Raw genomic sequence first — 17,504 nt, forward strand, 5'->3', positions numbered from 1 at the left:
GGTATACGAGTGTTATTCAGAGGTTTACAGTCTAGAATAAAATGTTCAACAGTTTCTGAATTTTCATTGCAGAGAAGACACGTTGGATCTATTGAGTTTTGGTTAAATGCAGCCTTATTGCTTTGCAGGTAATAAGTTCCTGTTAATAGCTTTAATTTTGGTTGTAGGCGGCTAATATCTTGTGCAGAGGTACCAACACTTGCAAGACATGGATGAGTATTGTGCCATAGAGTATTATTTGCAGATAAATTGCGAAGAGAGCTGAATAATGATACTTTTGTCCTGAGTTGTTCATGCCAAACGTTGTCCACTGCCTTCTTAACACTTGCTTTCCATTTGTATCTGCTGACTGGGTTCTGTATAAGTTCATGAGCTGATTGTAGATTGTATTGTGCAAGTAAGCAACGTATTTTAGAAAACCAGTTTTTGGAGTTAAATCCAGATATCGAGAGTTGTCTTTCTGCCAGATCTTTTTCGACAGATGATTCCATACCACAAATCTTGTTGTATATGTTTAAGGCTGCTTTGTGTATAATGCCTTGGAGTGGTATAACTCCTGCTATAGTATAAATTGCTGCATCCGCAGTGTTGTTGGGAAGCGACAAGATTTGTTTAATTGATTTTCGATAGAATACTTCTAGTGGCTCTAAATGTTTATTGTCTGGAAGAAGAATGTCAATTCCATAGATAAGAACTGGAAGAACATAAACGTTGAAAATGTGAAGACAAGTTAGTGGGTTTAGCCCGTTCTTTCCATGCAGACCAGCCCCCATCAGGCTATACATAGTTCGTCTTGCCTTTGAGATGTTTTCATCAACGTGAATGCTGATAGTTTTTTTTAAATCAGAGCTGTGTTTTATGCCAATATGCACAGCTGAATCTGGCTCATTCATTTTTATATTATTAATTTTGAAGTTGAAGCCTGTATCTTTTGAAGGTGGTTCGTGTTTTAATATGACACTTTTGGTTGGTTGGAGTGAGTATTTCTCTTGCATGCTGTAATTCTCAACCGTGCTTATCATTGTTTGGAGGTCATTAGGAGAATTGGCAATGAGAGCAACATCATCTGCGCAAGTCGGGGATCCACAGTATATATTTCCGATGTAGGTACCAAGGCCGCTGTTTTCTAATTGGTCCAATACATCATTGATGTAAACTTTGTACAGTTCAGTGCTTAATATCCCACCTTGTCTTACTCCTTGTTGTACAGGGAATGGTTTTGACATTAGACCGTTCCATTTAATAGAGGTTGTGGCGTATGTACTCAGTTGGCGGATAAGTAGCCAGAGGGTCCCACCTACTCCTGATAGAAAGAGTTTACGATGTAAGCTGTTAAGATTGACAACATCAAATGCTGATTTGGCGTCTAGCAGAGCAACAAAAACAGGCATCTTTTGGTCCATTGATTCTGCTATGGATTCTAGGAGGATGAGGGCACTGTATAGAGGAGATACCCCAGGAGTGAAACCTCTTTGTAATCGGTTTTGGAGAATATCAATGATGTCTCTTAGCAATTTCCTCAGTAGTATTTCCAGGATTTTTCCAATAATTGGGAGTACAGTGATTCCTCTATAATTTTTTGCCTCATTTGGTAGTCCTTTGTTTTTGAATATTGGTGTTAAGATTCCATGTTTTATGCAGTCTGGTATGGTTGCAGAGGAGCAGATGTTGTTGATTATAGATGTTATTGCCTGCAGTAATGTATCTCCACCATATTTGATATGTTCTGCTGTAATACCGTATATATCAGGTGCCTTGTTGGTATTCAGTTGGTTTATGGCTTTGTCAATTTCTTCAGCTGTGAAAGTTAATGGTACAGCATTTTGTTTGCAGATTTCTTCGATAATGTCTATGTCAAATTCTTTGTTGGTATGATCGGAGTTTGTGGTATTAGACTCAGGTGTTGCGAGCTTGCTGAAATGCTCGTTCCAACCTTTTAGTATTTCTTCCCGAGAAGAGTAGGTTTTGTCTTCTACAGTCAGATCTGATATGGAAGACTTTTTGGTTTTCCTTTGTGCATTTACAAGTTTATGGAATATTTTGCTATCTCTTTGCTTAGCGTTCATGATCTTCTGTAGCGATTCATCTCGTTGTCGCGCAATTTCTTGTCTTCGCGCTTTGCGCAGTTGCTTTTTAGTTTTTTTCCTTTCTTGCATAGTTTCACCAGCCGTTGGTTTTCCTTCCAGTTTCCATTTATCAAGTGATGATTTATTCATTTTCAGTGAGTGTTCAATTTCATCATTCCAGATATGTCTGTTTCGTTGAGTTGAAATTTTAGATGGTGGTACTATATTTTTTTGAGCTGTAACTATGGTTTCCATAAGTCTTGTTATTGCGGTCGAATCATTCAAGTAGTCTATGGGATTTTCTTGAAGGCATTTGTTTAAACTATCTTGGTATTGTTGTAAATCTATTTTATCCCATTTGATTTTATTTGACACTACTGGTTGGTCTTGTTTTTTCTTGCTAACAATCTCGGTTTCAATTTCCGTTAAAAGAGGATAGTGGTCAGAGGTGTTGTTTGACAACATATCCAGTCTAATGGTGTTGTAGACTTTTTCGGCTAGGCTGTCGTGTACAAAGATATAGTCAATTGTTGATGTTTCATTGCCATTTGGATGAATAAATGTTAATGGGGTTGGTTTAAACATTAGCTTTTTAGAACTTATGAAGTCTTCGAGTTCCTTTATCCGTGCTGATTTATTAGTTGTTTTCATCAGATCACAGTTCCAATCTCCACATAGGACAGGTGTACATGTGTCGGAGTATTTGAGAATTATCTCGTGGAGCTGGTCGAGACATTCTTTGAACTGTTCGTTTGCCTGTTTTGACCCTCTACATGGCATATAAGCACAGATTAACAGGATCGGCTTTGGTTTTACATTTATCTTTATACATATAATTCTCTCTGAGCCATCATTAATTTTTTCTACAAGATGATCTAGATGTTGTTTCCAAAGTATGGCTACTCCACCATATCCTCTAGGTTTTTGTGTTGGAGGTATAGGGTTGTTTTCGTCAACTGACTTGCATGTCCAAGATGTTTTGTTAAAGAGCTCTCCAATATTGTCCTGTTCAAACTTGAATAGCCAATGTTCCTGAATACATATAAAATCGGTAAAATCTAAAATGTCTTTTATACAAGCTTGGGAGTTATATACATTTTTACAATTGAAGGAGGATATTCTAAGTAGAGTTGAAGTAGAGGCATCATGTGCTATGTGATCCTCTGGATGTTCTGGCAAAGTCCTAAAAAAGTGTCCGGCTTATTTGTTGGATAATCCTCAGTGTTTGAGCTGGGCTCAATAACTTCCAGTGATATTTGATTTCTATCAACCTTTGGAACTTCTTTGTCAGGTATAGATTTCTTAACTTTGTTTGTGCAGTCTTGATCCTTGTGTAACGTACTGCTGACTTCCTCAGGTTCTGTTTGGAGTTCTTGTTGTGATATTTTGATTTCATTTACTGTGTTAAGACGTACAGTTGTAGCTGTAGAATTTAAAATAGTTGGAGATGTTGCCATGTTTGAAGTTGCATTTTCTGTCGGAGGTGTAGTTGTGACAGATTTATGCGGATGATTGACAGTATTGGTTGCTTGAGGCCCTGTTGTGGAATTAATATCGGTATTTACGGTTTGATTGTGTTTGTTGTCATGCCTGAAGTGCAGGTTTGCTCCTGTGAATGTTTGCTGGGCTGGCTGACGGTTATGCTGGTTGTTGACCATTGTTTGATGATGGAAATAAGATGGAGGCGGAATATTGGAAGGATGTGGAGGTAATCCATGCATGTTTGGAAGGTAAGCTGGCATGTGTTGTGGTTGACCTGGCCAATTGGTGTTCATTGGTCTGCACTGATGGGGATATGTAGGTGGTCTAGCCATGTAGGCAGGGCCCTGTGGAATTGGGTACTGGAAGTGGCTTGTATGATATGGATGATAGTGTGGCCTAGCTGATTGTGATAATGTCAGTTCTAGAGTTCTGAGCCTCTGTTGAATGGACTGCAGTTCCATGTCGTGCATTTGTCTATATAACTGACGAGTATTTTCAATATGGGTTATTCTATCTTTGATGATGTTATTTTCCAATGATGAGATATAAGTATCCATACTATTTGTGTGTTGAGGAGTATACACTGGTTGATTTTCTTGAAAGATAGGTGGAGGTTGTTTGTTCATGGTTTCAGTAGAGCCTGAATGTTGTGTACCTACAATTTTCATCCTCAGTATCTTATTTGAGCTTTCCAGTTCTTTTACTTTGGCCTCCAGACTGAGGGAGTATGTTTTTAGGTGTGCCTGGTCTTTCAGTGCATCATTAATAGTCACTTTTTCCTTTTTTAATTCCTCTTCCATTTTACGCAGTTTGCCTTCCTTATGCCGTAATTCTTTGTCAGATAAGGAAATGTCATTTCTTGTGCCTGTTATTGGGACTCTGTTTGTAAGTGACAGATGTGACTGTTCGGTTGGTTGAGGCAGGTCCTCTATTTGATCTCTGATGACTGTTTCCTCATTTAAGATAGCCCTGGCAGCGGAGACACAAGAAAGTGGTGATGCTACATCTGGAATGACAACTGGCATAAGTTTCTTGACTTTTTGTGTTTGCTTAGTTGGTATATTTCCATCAGCTGGTATAGAGTCTCTTGCATTACATATGGTGCATGTGTACTGGATGTTGTTCGACTCTTTTTCCAGTTCTTCAATTTCTGATTTTTTTAGCTTTTCACAGGCATAGTGAATCCAATGGCTGCCTTTAATGCAGAAGACGCCTCGTGAAAGTAGTGTTCGGTTACATTTAGGACAAATATTGTCTGGAACTGATCTGTCAGTGCCTTTGTTAACTGTGTCTTGGTGGTTTTTGTTAGCCACAGTCAGCTCTTTAGAGAATGTGTTGGTAGTCACAGATTGATCTTCGGATGCACTGTTGTTCAGGATAGCAGGAGGAGATGTTTTATTTATTTTCTTTGCAGATGTTTGTTGCAATTTAATACATTCTTCCCTAATTTTCTTATTGACAGATGAGTAGTCTTTGATGCTGTCCATTTGTTTGGATATAGCCTGTAATTCATCAAAAAACATGTGGTGGTTACGTCCATTCACTTCCACTCTGCAGGTGGTATTATATAGGTTGATTCTGTAATGTTGACGCAAGTTTTGATTGCATTTAACTGCAATAGATTGTTCTACCACCTTACCAGATTTGTCCTGTTTATCATGTATGCTGCATGTGAGATCAGTATGTGCCTCAAGATGTTGAAGTAGAGTTTTGCTGAAATGCAGATAGGTTGCTGCAGAGAATTCCAAGATAATGTTACCATGTTTATATTGTAAGTCTACATTCGTTGGTCGTATGGTGGCGTCCACTATTTTCCCGATGGCTTTTTGCTCATTCAATAAGTAGGATTTTACTGAGACGTTGACTTTAGATGGAGTGAAGACTTGTGTAGGTATCCGGTCTCTAGTTGGTCGTAAACTTGCCATAATAGAATGATTGATTTTAGATATATGTTTTTATCAGATGAAGCTTGAGATGATGGAATAGCGTGGTGACATCCACACTTACCAAGGAGAATATTTGTTTCTGAACAAAGTTGAAGTTGGGTTGTATCGAAGGTAAGATATTGGTATAGCGTGGGAGCATCCACACTTACCACGTTGTTTAGAGCTGCTGTTAATTGATTTTTATTTATTTATTTTTATTTTGTAATAGACAAGAAAATTTCGCCTAATTCCACAACAGGTCGGACCTCTAGAATAATATCTGTGAAAAGATGAATATTTTGGTATAGCGTGGTGACGTCCACACTTACCACTTAACGTAATACTGATATCCACAAGAGAGGAGTTAAGTGTAATTACAGCCAGATGTGTTTGAAATAAGAAGCTTAGCGTTTAGACTATATATTCCCGTATTTGGTATAGCGTGGTGACATCCACACTTACCACTAGAGATATTAACAATGTCCACAATAAGAAGGTCTGTAAATATTGAGTCAGCTGTGTTTTAGCTAGAATGAGAGGCTAGCTGAAGATTTCCTGGATTATATGTGTATCTTTGGTATAGCGTGGTGACGTCCACACTTACCACAACACCTGAGTCTAATACCTGATGCTGTTTGAGTTAATGTGTCCTATAATTGTTTCGAGGGGAGCCACAGAAGTATTCTATCTTTCACGAAGATTATGATGTTAAAATTACCTCCTTTGATTAATTATATCTGGTATAGCGTGGTAACATCCACACTTACCATGTAATGATGCTGTATGAGTTATAGTTTCAGTGTTAATTATATATAAATTGGTATAGGTTTAGCTTGGTTAGTTCTGTTTTAAATGAAATCTTGATACCGCTTTTTTTGGAAAGCTACTACGGATACAGATTTTATTGATAAATCAGATAGATGAGGTGGAATTGGAATAGCGTGGTGACATCCACACTTACCAGTATTATGTAACGCAGAGTTATTTTTCTGGTATAGAAAAAGTTCTGTTTTAAATGAAATCTTGATACCGCTTTTTTGGAAAGCTACTACGGATACAAATTTTATTGATAAATCAGAGATGAGATGGAATTGGTATAGCGTGGTGACATCCACACTTACCAGTATTATGTAACGCAAAGTTATATTTCTGGTATAGAATAAGTTCAGTTTTATATGAATCTTGATACAGCTTTTTAAGAAAGCTACTATGGATATAAATTTTATTGATAAATCAGATAGATGAGATGCAGTTGGTATAGCGTGGTGACATCCACACTTACCAGTGTTATGCAATGCACGAGTATTGGTATATATATGGTAAATTAGTATGAATTATGCTGTAAGTGAAATATTGTTGCTGCTTTTTCGGAAAAGCTACTACGGGCACATAAATTTTATTGACAAATCAGGTAAAATAGGTATTGGTATAGCGTGGTGACATCCACACTTACCAGTGTTGTGTAGCGCACAATTTAATTCCTGGTATAGAGAAGCTTAGTAATAAATCAGCTTTAAGTGAGATCTTGATACAGCTTTTTGTTTTTGTTTGAAAGTTACTAGGGCGGCGGATTATATTGATGAATCTGTTTTGGTTTAGCGTGGATACATCCACACTTACCACTGATGACTAATGGGACTACTTAAATTTTATTAATAGCAAATCAGTTACGATTGGATTTGGTATAGCGTGGTAACATCCACACTTACCACAGACTTGGATAAAATTGATAAAATTGGTAAAATGTTGTAAAATTAGGTATCCTATATACACTTACTTAAGAGTTGTCTACAGTATGTCTTGGATCTCTGTAAGTAGGTTGGTATTGGTGTAGCGTGGGAACATCCACACTGACCACTATATATCTTTATAGAGTACTTTAAGGTAGAATTTAAACAAACCAGCAATCAAATCTTATTTGTAGTACTAGTTTATGTAACCAAACTGTATTTAGTAAATATCTGGGATGAATCCCGTCCTGATAAAGTTCAAAGTTATAGGATAATTTGGAAGCAATTCCTTGTCCTCTACGTGTAGTGTGTTTAGGGTTAACACATAGGTTTACATTAAAGTCTGGTGATGTGACTCTCAATGATCGATTTAGTTTGTTGATCTCAGCGTTGAGAATGTGGATCTGATGGAGTAAGTTATGGTCTTGTTCAATTACATCCTCAGGATTGGGTACCTTTAGACTTTCGTTGTATTTGTATATGGAGTATACTGGGATATTCAGGAAGGTAACCCGACAGGATGGAAATTTTTCAATGAAGCTTATAATGTCTCTGTACAGTTTTAGTACTAGATCTATTGAACTATTATTTGAAGATGTTAGAGATATAGAGCCACCTCGGTGTTTAGTAGTCAGGTTGCATGTAGCTGCCCATACATATAGATGAATATCTCCAAAGTTTTTGATCTCGGTTTTAAAATTTTCTTTTAACCAATCAACACACTGTTGTGTAGATGCCCCTGGTTTGCATTTAAAGACAATTTTGTCATGGATTGAGTTGTCTGATTGGATTTCTCTTTCAAGCCTTGTTCCTTTGCTATCAGATAACAAGATAGGAGTTCTTCTTTGGATACCTTGTACTGTAGGTTGCTGCCTTGCAATGTATTTTCTAAGTTTGTTTGTTGTCATTAGTAAATTGCAGATTATAATATATAAGCGATATGAAGACTAGTATGGCAATGAAATGTTCAAGTATGAGATGATTGTACAAATGTTCAATGAAAAAAATGGCGCCAAATTTCTGCACGGACTTAGTGGGTCGCCATATTGGATTTACTAGACTGGCATAAAAAGTTCTGGTAAATTAATAAAAAGTTTATAATATCACTAAAATGATGCACAAGCGGTGATAATAGTAAAATCTAGATGATTATAAAAAGGCACAGGGTAGACAAGCCGTAGCCAACACTCACGCCACGACGCGCGGTTGAGACAGTTACATGGACATAAAATTATTATTTACAGTTTATATGGTCTATATTACAGTTCAAAGTGTGTAAGGTAACTAATAAAATGTAAGTTTAAGACTTTGGGTGCAATGTAACACTTAAAACATTCAAAATTCTGTGCTGCTAAAAAAATCCCTCCACCATTCATGAATCTCGTTATCGCATCAAATTATATATTGTTTCTATGAACGCAAAACATCATTTTAATAAAAATTCAACGAAACTAAGATTCCGTAATTTGTATTAGTTCATCATGTGACGTATTAAAGTTCAATCCGTCATCAAGGTCGATCGGTACTATCCGTCCGATCAGTCCGATCAGTCAATTACTTTTACTATAAGTCTGACGGATTGCTGACGTGAGTTTGACGCGAACTTGACTGATCGGTGACTGATCGATGACCGCTGATTGATCGCTGAAATAGTAACGCCTAAGGTTGCAAGTACTGTAACAATGATTAGACCCCAGCATTTATATTAATGTCAACACCGATGTGCTGACTACTAAACTTTTAACTGATGATGACGTTACAATTATTAGACCCCAACATTGGTATCCATGTTATCACCGAATTGCTGACCTATAACCTTGTAAATGATGATAACGTAACAATGGTTAAATCCCAACATTTGTATTCATGTCAACACCGAAATGCTGATTACGAACCTTGTAAATCATGATAACGTAACAATGATTAGACTCCAACATTTGTATTCATGTCAACACCGAAATGCTGACTACTAACCTTGTGAATGATGATAACGTAATAATCATAAGACCCCAACTCTTGGTTTCATTTCAACACCGAAATGCTGATTACTAACCTTGTAAATGATGATAACGTAACAATGGTTAGACCCCAACATTTGTATTCATGTCAACATCGAAATGCTGATGACTAACCTTTTAAATGATGATAACGTAATAATCATAAGACCCCAACTCTTGGTTTCATTTCAACACCGAAATGCTGACTACTAACCTTGTGAATGATGATAAGATAACAATGATTAGACCCCAGCATTTGTATTCATGTCAACACTGAAGTGCTGACTACTAATCTCTTTTAAATGATGATAACGTTACAATGATTAGACCCCAAAATTGGTATTCATGTCAACACCGATATGGTGACTACTAACCTTGAAAATGATGATAACGTAACAATGGTTAGACCCCAACATTTGTATTCATGTCGACACCGAAATGCTGACTTCTAACCTTGTAAATGATGACAAGGTAACAATGATTAGACCCAAGCATTTATATTCATGTCAAATCCGAAGTGCTGACTACTAAACGTTTAAATGATGAAAACGTTACAATGATTAGACCCCAACATTTGTATTCATGGCAACACCGAAATGCTGACTACTAACCTTGTAAATATTAACCCGAACTGCTGAATACTTAATGTGTGAATGATGATAAGGTAAAAATGATTAGACCCCAGCATTTATATTCATCTCAAATCCGAAGTGCTGACTACTAAATTTTTTAACTGATGATAACGTAACAATGGTTAGACCCCAACATTGGTATCCATGTCAACACCGAAATGCTGATTACTAACCTTGTAAATGATGATATCGTAACAATGATTAGACCCCAGCATTTATATTAATGTCAACACCGAAGTGCTGACTACTAAACTTTTAACTGATGATGATGTTACAATTATTAGACCCCAACATTTGTATCCATGTTAACACCGAATTACTGACTTATAACCTTGTAAATGATGATAACGTAACAATGGTTAAATCCCAACATTTGTATTCATGTCAACACCGAAATGCTGATTACGAACCTTGTAAATGATGATAACGTAACAATGATTAGATCCCAACATTGGTATCCATGTCAACACCGAATTGCTGACTTCTAACCTTGTAAATGATGATAACATAACAATGGTTAAATCCCAACATTGGTATTCATGTCAACACCGAAATGCTGACTACTAACCTTGTGAATGATGATAAGGTAACAATGATTAGACCCCAGCATTTGTATTCATGTCAACACCGAAATGCTGACTACTAACCTTGTGAATGATGATAAGGTGACAATGATTAGACCCCAACATTTGTATTCATGTCAACACCGAAATGCTGATTACTAACCTTAAAAATGATAATAACGTAACAATGATTAGACCCCAGCATTTGTATTCATGTCAACACCAAAATGCTGACTACTAAGCTTGTGAATGATGATAAGGTAACAATAATTAGACCCCAACATTTGTATTCATGTCAACATCGAAATGCTGACTACAAACCTTGTTAATGATGATAACGTAACAATGATTATACCACAACATTTGTATTCATGTAGACAGCGAAATGCTGACTACTAACCTTTTAAATGATCATAACGTAACAATGATTAGACCCCAACATTTGTATTCATGTCAACACCGAAATGCTGATTACTTACCTTGTAAATGATGATAACGTAACAATGATTAGACCCCAGCATTTATATTCATGTAGACAGCGAAATGCTGACTACTAACCTTTTAAATGATCATAACGTAACAATGATTAGACCCCAACATTTGTATTCATGTCAACACCGAAATGCTGATTACTAACCATGTGAATGGTGATAAGGTAACAATGATTAGACCCCAGCATTTGTATTCATGTCAACACCAAAGTGCTGACTACTAATCTTTTAAATGATGATAACGTTACAATGATTAGACCCCAAAATTTGTATTCATTTCAACACCGAATTGCTGACTTCTAACCTTGTAAATGATGATAACGTAACAATGGTTAAATCCCAACATTTGTATTCATGTCAACACCGAAATGCTGATTACTAACCTTGTAAATGATGATAACGTAACAATGATTAGACCCCAACATTTGTACTCATGTCAACCACGAAATGCTGACTACCAACCTTGTGAATGATGATAACGTAATAATCATAAGACCCCAACTCTTGGTTTCATTTCAACACCGATATGCTGATTACTAACCTTGTAAATGTTGATAACGTAACAATGGTTAGACCCCAACATTTGTATTCATGTCAACATCGAAATGCTGACGACTAACCTTTTAAATGATGATAACGTAATAATCATCAGACCCCAACTCTTGGTTTCATTTCAACACCGAAATGCTGACTACTAACCTTGTGAATGATGATAAGGTAACAATGATTAGACCCCAGCATTTGTATTCATGTCAACACCGAAGTGCTGACTACTCATCTTTTAAATGATGATAACGTTACAATGATTAGACCCCAACATTTGTATTCATGTCAACACCGAAATGCTAACTACTAACTCTGTAAATATTAACCCGAAATGCTGAATACTTCATGTGTGAATGATGATAAGGTAACAATGATTAGACCCCAGCATTTATATTCATCTCAAATCCGAAGTGCTGACTACTAAACTTTTAACTGATGATAACGAATCAATGGTTAGACCCCAACATTTGTATTCATGTCAACACCGAAATGCTGACTACTAACCTTGTAAATGATGATAACGTAACAATGATTAGACCCCAGCATTTATATTCATGTCAACACCGAAGTGCTGACTACTAAACTTTTAACTGATGATGACGTTACAATTATTAGATCCCAACATTGGTATCCATGTCAACACCGAATTGCTGACTTTTAACCTTGTAAATGATGATAACATAACAATGGTTAAATCCCAACATTGGTATTCATGTCAACACCGAAATGCTGACTACTAACCTTGTGAATGATGATAAGGTAACAATGATTAGACCCCAGCATTTGTATTCATGTCAACACCGAAATGCTGACTACTAACCTTGTGAATGATGATAAGGTGACAATGATTAGACCCCAACATTTGTATTCATGTCAACACCGAACTGCTGATTACTAACCTTAAAAATGATAATAACGTAACAATGATTAGACCCCAGCATTTGTATTCATGTCAACACCAAAATGCTGACTACTAACCTTGTGAATGATGATAAGGTAACAATAATTAGACCCCAACATTTGTATTCATGTCAACATCGAAATGCTGACTACAAACCTTGTTAATGATGATAACGTAACAATGATTATACCACAACATTTGTATTCATGTAGACAGCGAAATGCTGACTACTAACCTTTTAAATGATCATAACGTAACAATGATTAGACCCCAACATTTGTATTCATGTCAACACCGAAATGCTGATTACTTACCTTGTAAATGATGATAACGTAACAATGATTAGACCCCAGCATTTATATTCATGTCAACACCGAAGTGCTGACTACTAAACTTTTAACTGATGATGACGTTACAATTATTAGACCCCAATATTGGTATCCATGTCAACACCGAATTGCTGACTTCTAACCTTGTAAATGATGATAACGTAACAATGGTTAAATCCCAACATTTGTATTCATGTCAACACCGAAATGCTGATTACTAACCTTGTAAATGATGATAACGTAACAATGATTAGACCCCAACATTTGTATTCATGTCAACACCGAAATGCTGATTACTAACCTTGTAAATGATGATATCGTAACAATGATTAGACCCCAGCATTTATATTAATGTCAACACCGATGTTGTGACTACTAAACTTTTAACTGATGATGACGTTACAATTATTAGACCCCAACATTGGTATCCATGTTATCACCGAATTGCTGACCTATAACCTTGTAAATGATGATAACGTAACAATGGTTAAATCCCAACATTTGTATTCATGTCAACACCGAAATGCTGATTACGAACCTTGTAAATCATGATAACGTAACAATGATTAGACTCCAACATTTGTATTCATGTCAACACCGAAATGCTGACTACTAACCTTGTGAATGATGATAACGTAATAATCATAAGACCCCAACTCTTGGTTTCATTTCAACACCGAAATGCTGATTACTAACCTTGTAAATGATGATAACGTAACAATGGTTAGACCCCAACATTTGTATTCATGTCAACATCGAAATGCTGATGACTAACCTTTTAAATGATGATAACGTAATAATCATAAGACCCCAACTCTTGGTTTCATTTCAACACCGAAATGCTGACTACTAACCTTGTGAATGATGATAAGATAACAATGATTAGACCCCAGCATTTGTATTCATGTCAACACTGAAGTGCTGACTACTAATCTCTTTTAAATGATGATAACGTTACAATGATTAGACCCCAAAATTGGTATTCATGTCAACACCGATATGGTGACTACTAACCTTGAAAATGATGATAACGTAACAATGGTTAGACCCCAACATTTGTATTCATGTCGACACCGAAATGCTGACATCTAACCTTGTAAATGATGACAAGGTAACAATGATTAGACCCAAGCATTTATATTCATGTCAAATCCGAAGTGCTGACTACTAAACGTTTAAATGATGAAAACGTTACAATGATTAGACCCCAACATTTGTATTCATGGCAACACCGAAATGCTGACTACTAACCTTGTAAATATTAACCCGAACTGCTGAATACTTAATGTGTGAATGATGATAAGGTAAAAATGATTAGACCCCAGCATTTATATTCATCTCAAATCCGAAGTGCTGACTACTAAATTTTTTAACTGATGATAACGTAACAATGGTTAGACCCCAACATTGGTATCCATGTCAACACCGAAATGCTGATTACTAACCTTGTAAATGATGATATCGTAACAATGATTAGACCCCAGCATTTATATTAATGTCAACACCGAAGTGCTGACTACTAAACTTTTAACTGATGATGAGGTTACAATTATTAGACCCCAACATTTGTATCCATGTTAACACCGAATTACTGACTTATAACCTTGTAAATGATGATAACGTAACAATGGTTAAATCCCAACATTTGTATTCATGTCAACACCGAAATGCTGATTACGAACCTTGTAAATGATGATAACGTAACAATGATTAGACCCCAACATTTGTATTCATGTCAACACCGAAATGCTGACTACTAACCTTGTGAATGATGATAACGTAATAATCATAAGACCCCAACTATTGGTTTCATTTCAACACCGAAATGCTGATTACTAACCTTGTAAATGATGATAACGTAACAATGGTTAGACCCCAACATTTGTATTCATGTCAACATCGAAATGCTGATGATTAACCTTTTAAATGATGATAACGTAATAATCATAAGACCCCAACTCTTGGTTTCATTTCAACACCGAAATGCTGACTACTAACCTTGTGAATGATGATAAGGTAACAATGATTAGACCCCAGCATTTGTATTCATGTCAACACCGAAGTGCTGACTACTAATCTCTTTTAAATGATGATAACGTTACAATGATTAGACCCCAAAATTGGTATTCATGTCAACACCGATATGGTGACTACTAACCTTGTAAATGATGATAACGTAACAATGGTTAGACCCCAGCATTTATATTCATGTCAAATCCGAAGTGCTAACTACTAAACTTTTAAATGATGAAAACGTTACAATGATTAGACCCCAACATTTGTATTCATGGCAACACCGAAATGCTGACTACTAACCTTGTAAATATTAACCCGAACTGCTGAATACTTAATGTGTGAATGATGATAAGGTAAAAATGATTAGACCCCAGCATTTATATTCATGTCAAATCCGAAGTGCTGACTACTAAACTTTTAACTGATGATAACGAAACAATGGTTAGACCCCAAGATTTGTATTCATGTCAACACCGAAATGCTGACTACTAACCTTGTAAATGATGATAACGTAACAATGATTAGACCCCAACATTTGTATTCATGTCAACATCGAAATGCTGATTACTAACCTTGTAAATGATGATAACGTAACAATGATTACACCCCAGCATTTATATTCATGTCAACACCGAAGTGCTGACTACTAAACTTTTAACTGATGATGACGTTACAATTATTAGACCCCAACATTGGTATCCATGTCAACACCGAATTGCTGACTTCTAACCTTGTAAATGATGATAACGTAACAATGATTAGACCCCAGCATTGATATTCATGTCAACACCGAAGTGCTGACTACTAAACTTTTAACTGATGATGACATTACAATTATAAGACCCCAACATTGGTATCCATGTCAACACCGAATTGCTGACTTCTAATCTTGTAAATGATGATAACATAACAATGGTTAAATCCCAACATTTGTTTTTATGTCAACACCGAAATGTTGATTACTAACCTTGTAAATGATGATAACGTAACAATGATTAGACCCCAACATTTGTATTCATGTCAACACCGAAATGCTGACTACTAACCTTGTAAATGATGATAACGTAACAATGATTAGACCCTAACATTTGTATTCTTGTCAACACCGAAATGCTGACTACTAACCTTGTGAATGATGATAAGGTAACAATGATTAGACCCCAGCATTTGTATGCATGTCAACACCAAAATGCTGACTACTAACCTTGTGAATGATGATAAGGTAACAATAATTAGACCCCAACATTTGTATTCATGTCAACATCGAAATGCTGACGACTAACCTTGTAAATGATGATGACGTAACAGTGATAAGACCTCAGCATTTATATTCATGTCAACACCGAAGTGCTGACTACTAAACTTTTAACTGATGATGACGTTACAATTATTAGACCCCAACATTGGTATCCATATCAACACCGAATTGCTGACTTCTAAACTTGTAAATGATGATAACGTAACAATGGTTAAATCCCAACATTTGTATTCATGTCAACACCGAAATGCTGATTACTAACCTTGTAAATGATGATAACGTAACAATGATTAGACCCCAACATTTGTATTCATGTCAACACCGAAATGCTGACTACTAACCTTGTGAATGATGATAACGTAATAATCATAAGACCCCAACTCTTGGTTTCATTTCAACACCGAAATGCTGATTACTAACCTTGTAAATGATGATAACGTTACAATGGTTAGATGCCAACATTTGTATTCATGTCAACATCGAAATGCTGAAGACTAACCTTTTAAATGATTATAACGTAATAATCATAAGACCCCAACTCTTGGTTTCATTTCAACATTGAAATGCTGACTACTAACCTTGTGAATGATGATAAGGTAACAATGATTAGACCCCAGCATTTGTATTCATGTCAACACAGAAGTGCTGACTACTAATCTTTTAAATGATGATAACGTTACAATGATTAGACCCCAAAATTGGTATTCATATCAACACCGAAATTGTGACTACTAACCTTGTAAATGATGATAACGTAACAATGGTTAGAGACCAACATTTGTATTCATGTCAACACCGAAATGCTGACTACTAACCTTGTAAATATCAACCCGAAATGCTGAATACTTAACGTGTGAATGATGATAAGGTAACAATGATTAGACCCCAGCATTTGTATTCATGTCAACACAGAAGTGCTGACTACTAATTTTTTAATTGATGAAGCGTTACAATTATTAGACCCCAACATTGGTATTCATGTCGACACCGAAATGCTGACTACTAACCTTGTAAATGATGATAACATAACAATGGTTAGACCCCAGCATTTATATTCATGTCAAATCCGAAGTGCTGACTACTAAACTTTTAAATGATGAAAACGTTACAATGATTAGACCCCAACATTTGTATTCATGGCAACACCGAAATGCTGACTACTTACCTTGTAAATGATGACAAGGTAACAATGATTAGACCCCAAAATTGGTATTCATGTCAACACCGAAATGGTGACTACTAACCTTGTAAATGATGATAACGTAACAATGGTTAGACCCCAACATTTGTATTCATGTCAACACCGAAATGCTTACTACTAACCTTGTAAATGATGACAAGGTAATAATGATTAGACCCCAGCATTTATATTCATGTCAAATCTGAAGTGCTGACTACTAAACTTTTAAATGATGAAAACGTTACAATGATTAGACCGCAACATTTGTATTCATGGCAACACCGAAATGCTGACTACTAATCTTTTAAATGATGATAACGTTACAATGATTAGACCCCAAAATTGGTATTCATATCAACACCGAAATGGTGACTACTAACCTTGTAAA

The sequence above is a fragment of the Mytilus galloprovincialis genome, chromosome 11 (genome assembly GCF_965363235.1).
Source record: "Mytilus galloprovincialis chromosome 11, xbMytGall1.hap1.1, whole genome shotgun sequence".
Taxonomy (NCBI): domain Eukaryota; kingdom Metazoa; phylum Mollusca; class Bivalvia; order Mytilida; family Mytilidae; genus Mytilus; species Mytilus galloprovincialis.